Source organism: Antennarius striatus, chromosome 4 (genome assembly GCF_040054535.1).
Source record: "Antennarius striatus isolate MH-2024 chromosome 4, ASM4005453v1, whole genome shotgun sequence".
In the NCBI taxonomy this organism is placed as follows: domain Eukaryota; kingdom Metazoa; phylum Chordata; class Actinopteri; order Lophiiformes; family Antennariidae; genus Antennarius; species Antennarius striatus.
Window position 1 is genome coordinate 5,255,450 of NC_090779.1, and position 14,316 is coordinate 5,269,765.

Below are 14,316 nucleotides of genomic sequence, written 5' to 3' on the forward strand. Positions count from 1 at the left end.
GATTCAGTTTAAGCCCAACAGGTGAATACTTTAATAATCACGTCCATATGCATAATTAAACAAAAAAGAGACGACAGTAACAGGCTCATAAATCACATGTGATTTACCGAACAGCTTGAAAGCTTAGATAGATTTGTCTTTAATAACCAACAAACGTGTGGCAGCTTCAGGGTTAACATTAGCATGACATTTCCCACTACAACATATTGTTCTGTATTGTTACCATATGTGCTCTATAATAGAGAGGCTACAGATTAAACATGATGGCCCTGTATGTTTTGTAAGACAGGATTGACTCCACTGGATTCATAGCGTTTGTCTCTTAGATTGTTTCCTCTGTGCTCCTCAGCGGTTCACATTTTTTAATCTCTCTCTTACATTGTGTTAATACTGTAATTTTTTAGAATGCACAACAGAGCAAAATGGGGCACTAAATTACAATACCGTAGCTGTAAAGACTGAGAGCTTTCCATTGTTTCCTTATGTGGATTACAAAAAACACATTCATATCAATTTCTTCACTCCTATTCCAATATTTGTTGAGTGACAATTTAACTGAAATATCATTTATTGGCTTGTAAATCTTACTGAAATGTCTTTGCACTTTTTGATGTGAGGAATGTAATTCGTTATATGCAAAGCTCCCATTCAGACCTATATGCAATCAGCCTTTGGCAGCAATTCTCTGAGACACCATCTCACCACATAGGAATTGCATGGCTATGCAGTAACAGTAACAGAGGCTGAATAGATCGAGCCATCAAACACTGTGAGCTGAAGTGCTATTAAATGGCACCATGGAGACTTATTCTTGTCAAACCCTGCACACACACATTCACACACACAATTCTCGGGCAAGGTTGTTCAGCTCAATCTCAGGCCAATGCATATTTCATCAATGCTTGGCAGCCCAGCCTGAGACCCCTTCACAGCTCCAAATAACCGCTGTCCCCTGATGAAGACTTCAAGACAATTGTGCATCGGAAGTGCAACGGAGGGTCTGTCAGCAGAAGGTGAAGCTATGGTCCAACAGTACAGCTACACTGGAATTGAAACGTTTGCACCAATGGCTCATTTTTTATTAAACCTCTGTCACTGGAACCAACGTTTTTTGAATGATATATGACGAATAATGTAAAGGTGAAGATTGAAATTAATTGAATCTCCAGGTGAATCCAGATCTGGAATGGGCTTCATGTTACATGTGAGCCAACAAACTAGTCGCTATCCACACATTCAAGACCCAGGTGCCCTTTGTAGTACACTGTAAGAAAAGGCTTCTGCTGCATGAAGGCGCCGACACACAGGTTTCTGGTAGATGCATATGCGAAGATTTGTTTATGGGTTGTCAGACAAATCCTACTCACAGAATGTGCCTAAATTAAATTTAAAATCCATGTGGAGGAAAAAATGAATAGAGCATCAAAGCTGAAAAGCTAAATGCACCACTTCATTCTTTGAGTGTTGTGTGTGGAAGTTTTCTGATGAAATATTTAACAGTTTTTGAGTTATGCTCCCATAGAAAAAATGATTTGTCGAATTGAGCCCCCCTTTAATTTATTTGTTTTACTTGTGACAGCGGATTAAAAAATGCATCATAAAAGTCATAGGATTTGACCAACAGTGTTTCCGTGAGGAGGGAAGGCCAACAGAGCAAAATGAATACAAACATTTTATTGCCACTTCATTTAAATCCAGCATATTAAAGCTTTATGGTTCCACTGCTGCATGGCTACCCTGGCAGATAATTGTATCTGACTCCATCATTTTCGCTGAGGGTAGTGCAGTCGTTGTTTAAACACCATTGCAAGTCAATCAGCCGCTAACACACACTCAATAGATAATAACACAGTGGTAGCATTAGCTTTCAACATTTAGCATTAGACACTGGTCAACAATTTACTGATGAACCTTTAGATGGTAGAATCACTTAATATGCCGCCTCACAGAAGTGCTTTATTCTACGACTGTTAATGGACAGCGCCCTAGCATGAGAGACTAAGTGAAAGCTCCATTTAAACCACGATATGTTTCAGTTGTTACCGATCTATATACACCACCTATATGAGGTTGTATTTGAACTCATTGGATTTCGACTAGCCTTTGGTAATGGTAGGTTTTAACGAAATTCTTTTGTTTCGTTTTTCTTTTTTCCATAGGACGATAAAAGCATGTCTATTGCGTTGAATGTACTTGTGTAACTTCAGGGGTCGTGAGTCACTTCAGCCGGACTTGTTCTACTGTGATCGCTGGCTTACTTCACCTCATCCTTGACTGAACATCTCTGAATTACCTTAGAGTCAGAGTTCCTAGTTTAGATAATGTTAGTGGCTCTTATCACTCAGCAGAGTAAGCCTCGCTGGGGCTAATAATCTGACTGTGCGTGCGTGTTTGTGTGTGTGTGTGTGTGTGTGTGTGTGTGTGCGTGCGTGCGTGCGTACGTGCGTGCGTGCGTGCGTGTGTGTGTTCCATCATTTAACTTTTTTTGACACAATTTTTGTTTGATCGTAGGAGAAAGAAGAAAAGGTTATCACTTTGGGTTTGACTTTATAGTAAGCATTCCAGTGCAGACAGAGGTTTACCCATCATGCTTTGAACATTTAGCTCCAAGGTCAGGATGCCCCCCCCCTCAGTTCACAAATTTCTGCCTTCAGAGGTCCAACGTTGCAGCAGCTAAGTGCTACAGTCTCTCTTGAGCAGTGCCTTTCTGACCAACATGCACACCTCTGGTTGAATAAAAATGCTGTTCCACTCAGAAATATTGCTCTAAGTGGTTGTCATGTAAAAGTAATCAGCAGTTTTTGTACACAGTGACTAATACTGCTGCTACTGTTTATGGGTTTTTGCGCACCGAGTTTTTCTCGAGGGGAGGCTACCATAGCCCTCTGATTACAGGGTCATGTTTAGGCCAAGGGTCAAAGAACTACAAAGACAAAGAACAACTATTTTCACCTCTGTTGTTCTCATTTTTTAATGTAAAATTAGCTTTTTTTGACCTGACCTTTGAGGATGAGTAATGCCAATCTCTTAATAAGGGTAAATAAATATCAGTTCTTCATCATTATTGATCATTTTCATACACTCCATACAGACAGACGCTGTTCGGCCGGCCCCCCTGGCAGGGACAGCATCTGTTTGAATGCACACACACATCGGCTGTCACACACTCGTCACAGAACCTGACCGCTTTTTCTAAAAAGAAAAAGTAATGAAAAATATTCTATTGTATATTTTGCATTGTATTTATCGTTTTTTTTATTTTTTGTGGGACCCATACACACACGCACACACACACACACACACACACACACACACACACACGCACACGACAGATATTACTTTTCCTTCATCAATGCAACAAACGTTCTTATTGGCTTTGTTGGGCTACTGCATGTTTTTGAGTCACACAATGAATAACGTGTGACAGATTGTCGGACAACACAATTAGACGAATATACTCCAAACAAAAACATCTGTGATGCCAGCTTAGCCACAGTGTTACTAGTCACAGGACCGGCCTGGCTCTAAGCTGGTCTAGTCGGGTCTGTTAAAAGTTGTTTTGATGACAAAGATTAATAATAGGCCTCTCTTCTTTCCTGGTATGTCAAAAGGCCTCGTCGTCAGGATGGAAGTGTGATGTGGTCTGGATCTGGCCCAGGGGCTTCCAGACTCCTGGTGGACCAGGACCAGGAACATGTGTGCTTCAAGCTGAACCTGAGTGCTGCAGCAACTTGCTCTGGCAAAGATATATTTTTAAATGAGATGAAAAGACATCAGTCAGCAAACACTGGCTCTTCGTTAAGTCTCTCACCGACTGAAGCTACGTCACTTTTTCCATGGCTCAACACCTTAAAAAAGACTTTAGTGAAGACTCTCCTAAGAAATGAATGACTGTGAAACTGTGCAACCCAGCAGCAGACTAATATGATTAAATCAAGGATCAGACTGTCTAATAATGATGAGTAATGTTAATAAGAGTATGCCTGGACTAGAGATAGACAGATCGCGAGGAGCCAGCCTAAATCAAACCAGTGCCTGGGAGGATAATGTCTGCACAAACAACTCCCCCAGATCAAACCATAGTACTGTAAAATCCTATCTGTACTCAAACCTCACATAAAATATCTACACTACAATAATTTAGGAGCAGATGAAGGCTTGGTTATTGTTTCCAGCCTGTTTTCTGTATTAACTAGAGATCCTGTGGTTGAAAAGTGTCAATAGCTGCAAGGTACAGAGAGACGCTGGATGAGGAAGGGGTTGTCTTTTTTAACTGTGCAGTAAAATAAGGATCACAACAGTCCGGGGGCAGAGGGAGAGATGAATCATCCAGCCATCTACTTCATGGTGCAGAAGTGAGGAGGAGGAGAAGAGGACAGAGGGGGGAAATACGGAGGACAGTAAAACAGAAAAAGAGGAAGGCGAGACAGAGAGAAGATGAAGGAGAATTTGATGAAACACAGTTCACAGGGGAGCGATAAAGAGGAAAAAGCAAGGATGTGGAGACTAAACATGGCGAGAGAGAGTGAACTATGGGACTGGGCATGAGGAAGCAGGAGAAGGGAGTACAAGAGAAACGAAGCAGGAGAAAGGGTGAAACGACAAAGGACTAAGGAGCAAAGAATAGATTTAATGAGAAAAATAAATACTGAAAAAGAGAAAATAAGTAAGAGTGGTCCAGCATACAAACAACAACCAATTTGTCTGAAGTAGAAACTGAACATCAGGCTGAAATCAGTGATTCAGCTCATTGTATTGAAGTGCTTTGTTCAGTGCAGATGTACAGATGTGTATCATGCATGTGTTCCATTATTCTGCCAAGGCAAAAAAAAAAAAAATCACTTTCCCCATACACAATCATCACTGAGTTTTATCCTAATTTGATCCATTTGGTACATTAATTACAAATTCTAAACTGAGACGTTACGGTAGGTAAACGATCAATGAATTTTATCACATTTTATTCACTTGGAGTCATGATCAATAATCTGTGATGTAATTTAATATAAAGTCAAACCTTAGACAAACTTGAAAGAGCCAAGAATGTTTTCACATGCACTATTAATTATTAACCTTTATCACCACAATCTTCGTCTTCGGCTTTTCCCTTCAGGGGTCGCCACAGCGAATCAGTTGCCTCCATCTAACCCTGTCTTCTGCATCCTCTTCTCTCACACCAACTACCTTCATGTCCTCTTTCACTACATCCATAAACCTCCTCTTTGGTCTTCCTCTAGGTCTCCTGCCTGGCAGTTCAAAACTCAGCATCCTTCTACCAATATATTCACTATCTCTCCTCTGGACATGTCCAAACCATCTCAGTCTGGCCTCTCTGACTTTATCTCCAAAACCTCTAACATGTGCTGTCCCTCTGGTGTACTCATTCCTGATCCTATCCTTCCTGGTCACTCCCAAAGAGAACCTCAGCATCTTCATCTCTGCTACCTCCAGCTCTGTCTCCTGTCTTTTCCTCAGGGACACTGTCTCTAGACCAAACACCATCGCTGGTCTCACCACAGTTTCATTATCACCACAATATTGTACTTGATTTTTTTTAGCACAAGCTCCTTGTTAAATTAATGTAGCCATCCAATTGGCTGATTATGTAAAGCTTGAAATAGAAATTAGGATATTAAATAGAACAATTTTTACAAATCACCAGCAATGTATATTGTTGAGCCTTGAACACTAACCATGATCTGAGACCATCACTTTGCCCACCCCTAGTCTGTATAATCGTTCTGTGTGGATCACGTATGTGGCCCACTCTTGACTTCAACTCCTCATAAATATACGTGTTTAATAAGGATAATTCACACAACCAGAGAAGCCAAAACCACTGAAACTACTTTGTTCATTTAGTATCAGACCTGGTCTACCAATGACGACTTTCTCATCAGCTAGCAGCTCAGATCAGACAGAAAGGGACATCACAATTAAATGTTGCTTCAACCATTCACTGTCCCACACAGTCCAGCAAGGGGTTCACCCTCTAGTACTATTCAGAAGCTTGTGTCTGCATTTAGACACTCTTCACGAATATTCACTGTCTCGATCGCTGCTTGAGAATTGCTCAAATTCTGAGAATGCTGGCAGGGTAGTCTAAAGCCATGCTACTTTTCTGTACTTCTCTGATTGAACCTGCAACTCTCACATTCCAGTCTTCGTCTGTGTGCTTTACCATATGTTTCTTTATTATTTCAGTAAATTTACTTAGATCTGTCTTAACAATTACTAATTGACTAAATCTATTAGTGAGCTATCAGTCAATAGTTGATTCATCATTAAACACAAAATGCAATCCCAATATTAAGATCCCGTGTGAATTACTGGTGTACCCCCACAACTCCAAGTAAACCATGGGAACCATAGCGGTCTCTGGACAGTTTCACTAAGGTCGATCTTATAAAACTGTTGAGACAAAACAGATGATAATGCTTCAAGGTAAGTACCAGACTTAAAGACAATTAAAAGGCTCGATAAGTGACACAAGTAGAAACGCTTCGTGGAGCACGTCAGCACGCTAAATGAAAGTCAATGAGGGCAAAGTCAGGTTAAATGGGATGTGCAGATATAAAGGATAGTTGCTGGTTTATTCTCTTTAAATAAAATACTGAAACCGTTTTTTCCCCTCTCTCTCTATTAGGGAGCATCAACCGATTTCTCGAAAGAAACTGTTTGGACAACTTTGATCGACGCCACGATATTCGGCAATGGTGAAAGTGGCCTTTTATAGGGAAATGCATTTACATTTTTCCTTAAAAATTGTAAGTTTTGTTGCAGGCTGGCTGTTTGTTTACCTGACTGTGGTGTTTCAGAGGCTTGAAGAGGCAAACCTTTGTAAACCGGTTCTAGAATCATTTGAAAACTCCACAACTAAAACACAGCAACCTGTGAAAATGATGATAGCACAGCTTCACTGAGAGCAAACAGATAGCAGATACTGGCTAACATGTGCTAACAAACGCTATAGAGGAAACAACAACAAAACAAGGTTGGACTGTCTGACTTATGCTATTCCACCATCTACTGCCTTGTCATGCATAATACAACATTTTAAACCATTTTGCCAATTGCTGTGAATGATGATTGTTTCAAAAACTTTTCTGTGTGAATCTAGAACTTCTTTAGAAGCAAAGAAAAAAACAAAACAATCAAACTTGCTGTCATGGAAACACAGGTTGACTCTTCATTTGATAGTAGCCTCAACTAGTATCAAACGTCAACAGTCTTAATTTAAATATGCATTGTAAACACTGTTAGCTTGTGACCAACACTACTGCTGACATCAAGACAGTGTAGCTACAGTTGCTACGGTGACCCTCATTTGAGGACATAAACACGACTATATGAAGAACCAGGGGCCAAACAGGAGGTCAGTCTTCACTTTCTGTGTGACAAATTAGATGTTGTCTAATACAGTCCGCCCTCGCACATCTGCGAATCAAAGCGCGACTTCATCTCATCGCAGATTTTTGGTCGGCAGTCATGTGATACCATACGCGCATTCTATTGGCTGACCGCATCCGGAAGTGCGCTCGCTTCCGTGAGTCTTGGACTTTTGTGCTTTAAACAGTCTATGAGAGTGTGGGAAAAGGTAATGCAGATAGGTGGTTTAATGTCAGTATGGGGAGGGTCCAAAATGTTTAAATTACCATAAATAATAAGATAAATAGTTTGTTGCTCTGTCGCGGAATTTATTAATCACGTGTGGTTCCTGGAACGCATTAACCACAAAAAACGAGGGCGCACTGTGTACCTTACTTACAAAGTTGGTTTACAAAAAGATCCAAAAACTATGCATGATTCTCACTGCATGAGTGCTGAAATATACACTCCATACTAATTCTTTGGGTTACTATGCCCTGTTTTATTATTGTCGTTATTTTGTAAGATCTACCCAAACCAAGGGAAACAGTCCATCCGGCAATGCAATAAATCCTCTATATCATTAGTACAAATTAATCACAGTACCTGTTGAAATTCAACTGGAGTGTTAACAAACTAAAATGAGATGAATACATACATTTATAACTTCTCTTACAGCAAATTATAAATGCTTAAAGACTTTATAGAACACATTAATAATTGAATAACAAAGCACAACAAAAAGCACAACATGAAGTCATTCCAGTGCCAGTCCATGTAAAGCTGAGGGGACTTTGCAATCTTTGGATATAGAGCAACCAAATGTTAAGAACGCATGGGCGCGCACACACACATAGTTCATAGCGACACCTGAATGCAGATAATCTCTTGAGGTGCAAAAAGCAGAATAAGAATAATAAGATTTAGTTATTGAATGAAGTCAAACCAGAGATCCGACCATTGAACAATGGAAAACAAACAAGAATACAAATGTCAATTGTGGCTGCACTGTGTTTTTATTTAAAAGTTAAAAATATTGAACAATAAATAATCTGAAAAGCAGTTTAATATTTTCCTGTCCATTAAAGGGTGAATAAACGGGAGAGGGTTGTGTCTGCTGTGTCATTACTGGAGTGATCTCACGTAGCAGGAGAAGCAGCAGCTCCTACATCCAATATCCATATCAAACATTATGTGTTTGATATGGATATTGGATATAGAAGCTATGGAATAGAGTTAGCACTGACAGCAGAGGTATATCCTCCCAGGGTAAGAGGCTCCATGAATGATGTGAAGGAAGTGGGGGGGGGGGTTGTCAGGAGTCTTCTTAATACTTACTATCTTAATTTTCAACAATAATATAAGAAGAATGTTGCATACTGCTCATTACCCACCTCAAATTTCAGGTGAAACTGCTAAACAGATTTCTACTAAAGGTGGTACTGTGTATTGATGAGGCAGGAGTCAGGAGAGAATCCATTTAATTATGGTGGTGATCCAGGCAGACAGATGGCTCCAGGAATTTATCAACTTTTACGTTGAGTTGATCACTTTCCTGTATTGCACAAAAGCTATTGCACCAGTTTGTATGAATCTTTATTGAGGGGTTTATTCAAATTTACCGAAGGTATGCATTTCATTCTAATTGAGCCATAAATAAAGCCTTGCTTGGATTTGCCAGCTTCATGCGAAGATGAAGGAAACTACTGTATATACTTTGCCCTTTGTTGGCTGGTGCAGTCCAGGTGCAGCACTGCTCCCACAGGTGAGTTGCACGCTCTTTCATCCTATAAACAACATCAACAAAGTAACAAACACCAAAATAAATAAAAACGAGACATGTTACAATAAAAACACAGCAAAACCTCAGATTGTAGTCTATTTTGTTCAATAACATCAGGATTTCTGTCATTGTCACCTCATTTTTTCCAGTATTTGGCAATTGTTGGGGCTCTGGCATGAAATAACTAGCAGTATATGACTCTGGAGCATTGACTTGTAAACATGTAGACACAAACACAAACAGAAACACTGCCAAAGCAAAAGAAGAGGAAGTATGACCGTCACCACTGTCACCACCATAAATGGTCCCAGAAACTGTTGTCTTGATTACGTCACAACCTATAACACATCTCTCTCCAACAAACTCTCCTTACCTTACCAGAAAGACTAGCAGTTTCCATGGGAACAGGACAGAGCATGAGATGAGAGACAGATGAAAGGATGTATGCTGGAGGAGTGAGGAGAAGAAATGAAAAATTGAGAAACGTCTATTGTTTTGTTTGCCAAACAGGAAGATAACGTGACATTGGAAGAGTGTGAAGTAGCTGAAGAGAGAAGGGAACTGGGGACGATGTCTGAGGGACGAGAAAAATATAGGAAAATGTTGAGAAAAAGAAAAGACAGCTGGATCTGTGTTTCAGGTCTTAACGATTCAGGGACACAGGGGTTAAATTGGGATGTTTGCTCCACTGAGAGTCCCTGAATGCTCAATTAACCCCTAGGAGCTCTCCTCTCCAGAGAACACAGTGACAGGGACCTGTAAACAGCATGCCGAATATAACTCAGAACAACAATCAGTGTACAACTTCAAACACACGCCATGCTGTTCTCTCAGCAGTCACCAGGAACTGGTACATGAGCAAAACTGCAACACGGGCTTGATTAACTATTTCCGTCGTGAATTACACTGAACTTCAGGTTAACAATATTTTTTTTCAAAAGGTACCTTTTATTAATCAGAATTTTAGAATATTTTAAAATTACTATAAAACCAAGGTCTGAAGAAAAAACATCAAGAAAGAGAGCAACATTTACCTTTTGTCCTCCACAATGTGAGTTAGTGATAGCTACTGTATGTTAGCTTGTCAGCAAGTTATTTAACAGAACTTGATATAGATTAGAGCACATTTATGTGCATGAAAAGATCATTATGTTGGCGATAAAACAACTGAACAGTCAAACGTCCACTATATTTACTGTACAATATCATACATAGTGAAGATGAGGAGGATCCCCAATGAGATGATGTAGAAGTCTGACCTGTGTGAACCACGTATATACTGTAGACGTACTTCATTCTCAGTTGCTGCCAAGAGCACTTCTCCCCTGCTGGATTGCGCCTACATAAAAAAAAAACTGAATATACTACAGTACATTCAAGACGTTGTCCCCTGTAATTTTTTCGTGATTGCAACGGACTACGTTTAAACGTTCGCATTGACTCGAGCATCAATTTCCTCCCACGTCATCTCCCTCTTCTTTGCAGCTGCAAAGCCGTTGCTCTTTCTGTTGGAAAATGTCTTCAAAGTTGGCCTGCATTTATTTTAGATCTGGACTTCGTCTGCCATAAAGTACGCAAAATGTTTTTAGTCTGTCGTCATAGTGACGACAGACAAAAAAGATCGGGGTGCAAAGCTCAAGACATTTTAATTTCTCAACCTTTCAAATCAAGGGTGCAGGAAGGGGGAACAATAGGTGACCACTATGGTTGACAGATCATCTGTTTGACATGCTGGGATGTCTTTCCCCAGAATTACTGGTGCCCAGAAACATTCAGGACATATCACAACAGGCTCTCAGAGAAATTATTTCAAACAAGCCCATCCACTGTTTATTAAAAAGTCTTTAACTAAGTCATTCCAGCCACCTAAAGCTGAACACAATCAAATATTTTATACATTAAGGGTATCCTGTTTTCTTTTTGATAATAAATGTTATTTTGGGAAATGCAGGGAATAACTTAGTGGAATAAAAATGGGCAAAACAAGGTGAAGTGTGTGTAGCTGCATTGACGCAATACAAGATGACCATTTTTTGCTGATTAAAATCAAAGACATCCGACGCTGCTTGTATGTTTAATCAGAGTCAATTTCACAGTTGTGAAAATGTGACCCTTTATTACATGTGGAACATTACATGGCCATCTCTGAAATCAGCAACCTACCCTGATCTGCTGACTGCCCAAATCAAGATGACATTTAGGCTCTGTCCATAGCAACAATCACCATGCCCACCGACTGGGGCCCTCACAGCTAATTATTGGCCATTCCATCGTTATTACTGTGCATATGGTGTTGACATGCACAGTAGTACCTGATGCAACCTTTGTGGTTATTATGAATGCTTGTGTGTAACATTTAAATATCTACAGTCTGTCAGACTGTCTCTTTACTCCTTTTTTCTCTAAAAACATGCTTGAAATTGTCAAAGTCATTCGGGGTTGAGATAACATTTGTGAACGTGTAGAGAATGTTATGTGTTTCTTTGGTGATAGTTTTCCCATGAGGCTCCTGAGTTTGTCTAGAAAAACAGCAGTGACGGTTATCTGCGTGGTTGTCACAGCAACAACAACCCAAATCTCGCCTGCCATCTGAACTTCGTCTTTGTCATCTCGCTTTGTCCCTGCATGAACGCAATATTAGCATGTGTGTGTCCTTACATGCCTTTTCTGCACTGCACCGAGTTAAAGTTGAGGAAAGATGGGGAGAGTGTTAAAGAGAGAGAGAGATGCAGAGGAAACTGAAATAAATTGCAGTGCTGACCTATATTCTAGAATCCCGCAACCAATTCAGCAGCACAGATGTTCTCCCATTGCCCATGTTCCTGAAACCGTCAGCTGTGAAATCCAGCCACAACACTCTGCTGTATGGAAGGGAGGCTGTGTAATTGTGCCAGTGTCCCTGTGTGCCCCACGTACGTTACGCATCAGCTGTGTTTTATTTGTTCGTGTGTTGTTGCAGTCGTCGTACGAGGGTCAGTGTTGCTTTATTTTGCAGCTTAAAAGAGTGCTTCACTGACTCCCATCTCCACCTATATGCGTGAGTGCTCCTATGGACACTTCTGTACACTTGTTAATAATCTCTATTTGCCAGGAAGACTCTTTTCATCCCTTCAAATCTTAAACCTGATGATGCAAGCATCGGCTGAGCAACCGCGAGGAAGACTTATTTCAGACATCAGACCTCTAATCATCCTCTCCACCAGACTGGAGCGTTCTGCATGAGCAGGAAGAGACGTGGAGTAAAAAATAAAATCTACATGTCTGTTCCAGACTATGTCGGGGTTTAAAATATGTTTCAGCTGTGTCACATTTGGAACTGTTAGATTGTCTTGTAATGCATTGCATAGTTAGGTAGCACGCACATCAGATAAAATTGGTAGAATGGGTTGGTTGCCTAAAATAACAAAATAAAATTGTATTTTTTTCCACATTTTCACACTTTCTAACAAATAAGTGTTAAAACAGATAAAAGTCTGTATGACAGAATTTTTCTATACAATAGTTTCAGCTGCGTTAGAAATGAAAATTATATGGAGTCTCACAACTCATACGGAATGACGAGATGAAGTTTGAGCCTGCCTCAAAATTAACTGTAATAGGTTATTTTGTCCAACCCAGGGTCAGGATGTAATACAATAAATAATTCACTAACTATCATGTGATGTAAGATGTGAAAATGTTAGTTAGTATTTATTTCACGTCAAGTAAAATGAGACCAATTTTCACTACAACTAGTTAGCCTTGATTCTCTAATGTTTTTATTAAAAGAAAGAACCTCAAGATGGCGTGACTTTTTCTTCATATAATTTTCAGACAGACTGTAGATTTCAACCTTTTGGTATTGAAACAAAGTGGCAGTTAGTGAACAGTCGTTTTAGGATTCATTGGTGAAGTATCTTAATATGGTTGCTATTTAAAAAGTAAAGTGTTGACCTGCAGGGTTCAGAGCCATAATGGTTCAGCCTATCTTAAGCTAATATGAGCGTTCCCTCATATAGTAGCATTATTAATATCTGTATTAGTGTCAGAACAGAGACGACTAAAATAAGTATATACCTCAGTCATCCCTTGGCTTTCTTTCTGTTTGTGCCAGCGTTGAAAGATAACAAGGACACAAGAATCGTATGAGTCAGCTGATCCTACATATAAGCTTGATAATATCTTATTGGAATGAAAACAAGATGGCACTATGGATCAATAAACAATGACAGGACGTTGGAGTTCTGTGAGGTTTAAGCTGTTAAAGGTCTGGCGTTTAATGTCTCACAATTTTCATGTTTTTAAAGATCATTTTTAATGAAGATGTGCACTGGTGGCGGCACGGTGGCGCAGTGGTTAGCGCTGCTGCCTCACAACACGGCGGACCCAGGTTCGAGTCCTGCTCTGTGCGGAGTTCGCATGCTCTCCCCGTGTCTGCGTGGGTTCTATCCGGGTTCTCCGGCTTCCTCCCACCTCCAAAAGCATGCGCTTCAGGTTGATTGGCCGGTCCCAAATTGACCATAGGAGTGTGTGTGTGAATGGTTGTTTGTTTGTTTCTATGTGGCTCCGCGGTACACTGGCGTCGTGCCCGGAGTGTCCCCCGCCTCACGCCCTGAGACTGCCAGGATAGGCACTGGCTACCCCGCGACCTGCGTTAGCGGATTAAGCGGGTTGGAAAATGAATGAATGAATGAATGTGCACTGGTACTACTTAAAAAAGATAATAATTTTAATGAAGACCACGTGTGTAACAGTATGATGTTCTGTATTTAAATGTACATTTTCAGAATGTATGAATTAAGAAAGAGAGTTGACCTCTGTTACCTTATTCAGAAAACCTCATGATAACCAGTGGGAGCTGCTCAAGTGTCAAATCATATGTAAATTTTATTATTATTGACATTGAATTAAACAGCAGCAGGTAGTGGATCGATAATGTAAGTTATGTGTCTGAGAACAATGCAGATGGAAGGGGACAGACAGTGATGGGGATACAGTTAGTGCTTTGCAGCTCAGATGGTTGAACTCTCAGGAAGAAATGCATCCTTTGTGAAAAGAATCATCAGCTCACTCTGTAAGTGACAGCGAGCTGTTTGCCTGAGACAGCAATAGTTTACACATTGGAATGCCATTGAATGAGACTGGAACTCAAACCTCAAACAACACCAAACATTTGAATTCAAATC

The 14,316-nt window shown here is 40.2% G+C and overlaps 1 protein-coding gene across 1 annotated transcript in view; it reads right to left on the bottom strand.

Moving 5' to 3' along the window:
- znrf1 (zinc and ring finger 1) overlaps nucleotides 1-14,316 on the bottom strand; it is a 53,345-nt gene that overhangs the window by 25,881 nt on the left and 13,148 nt on the right. The window lies entirely within an intron of this gene.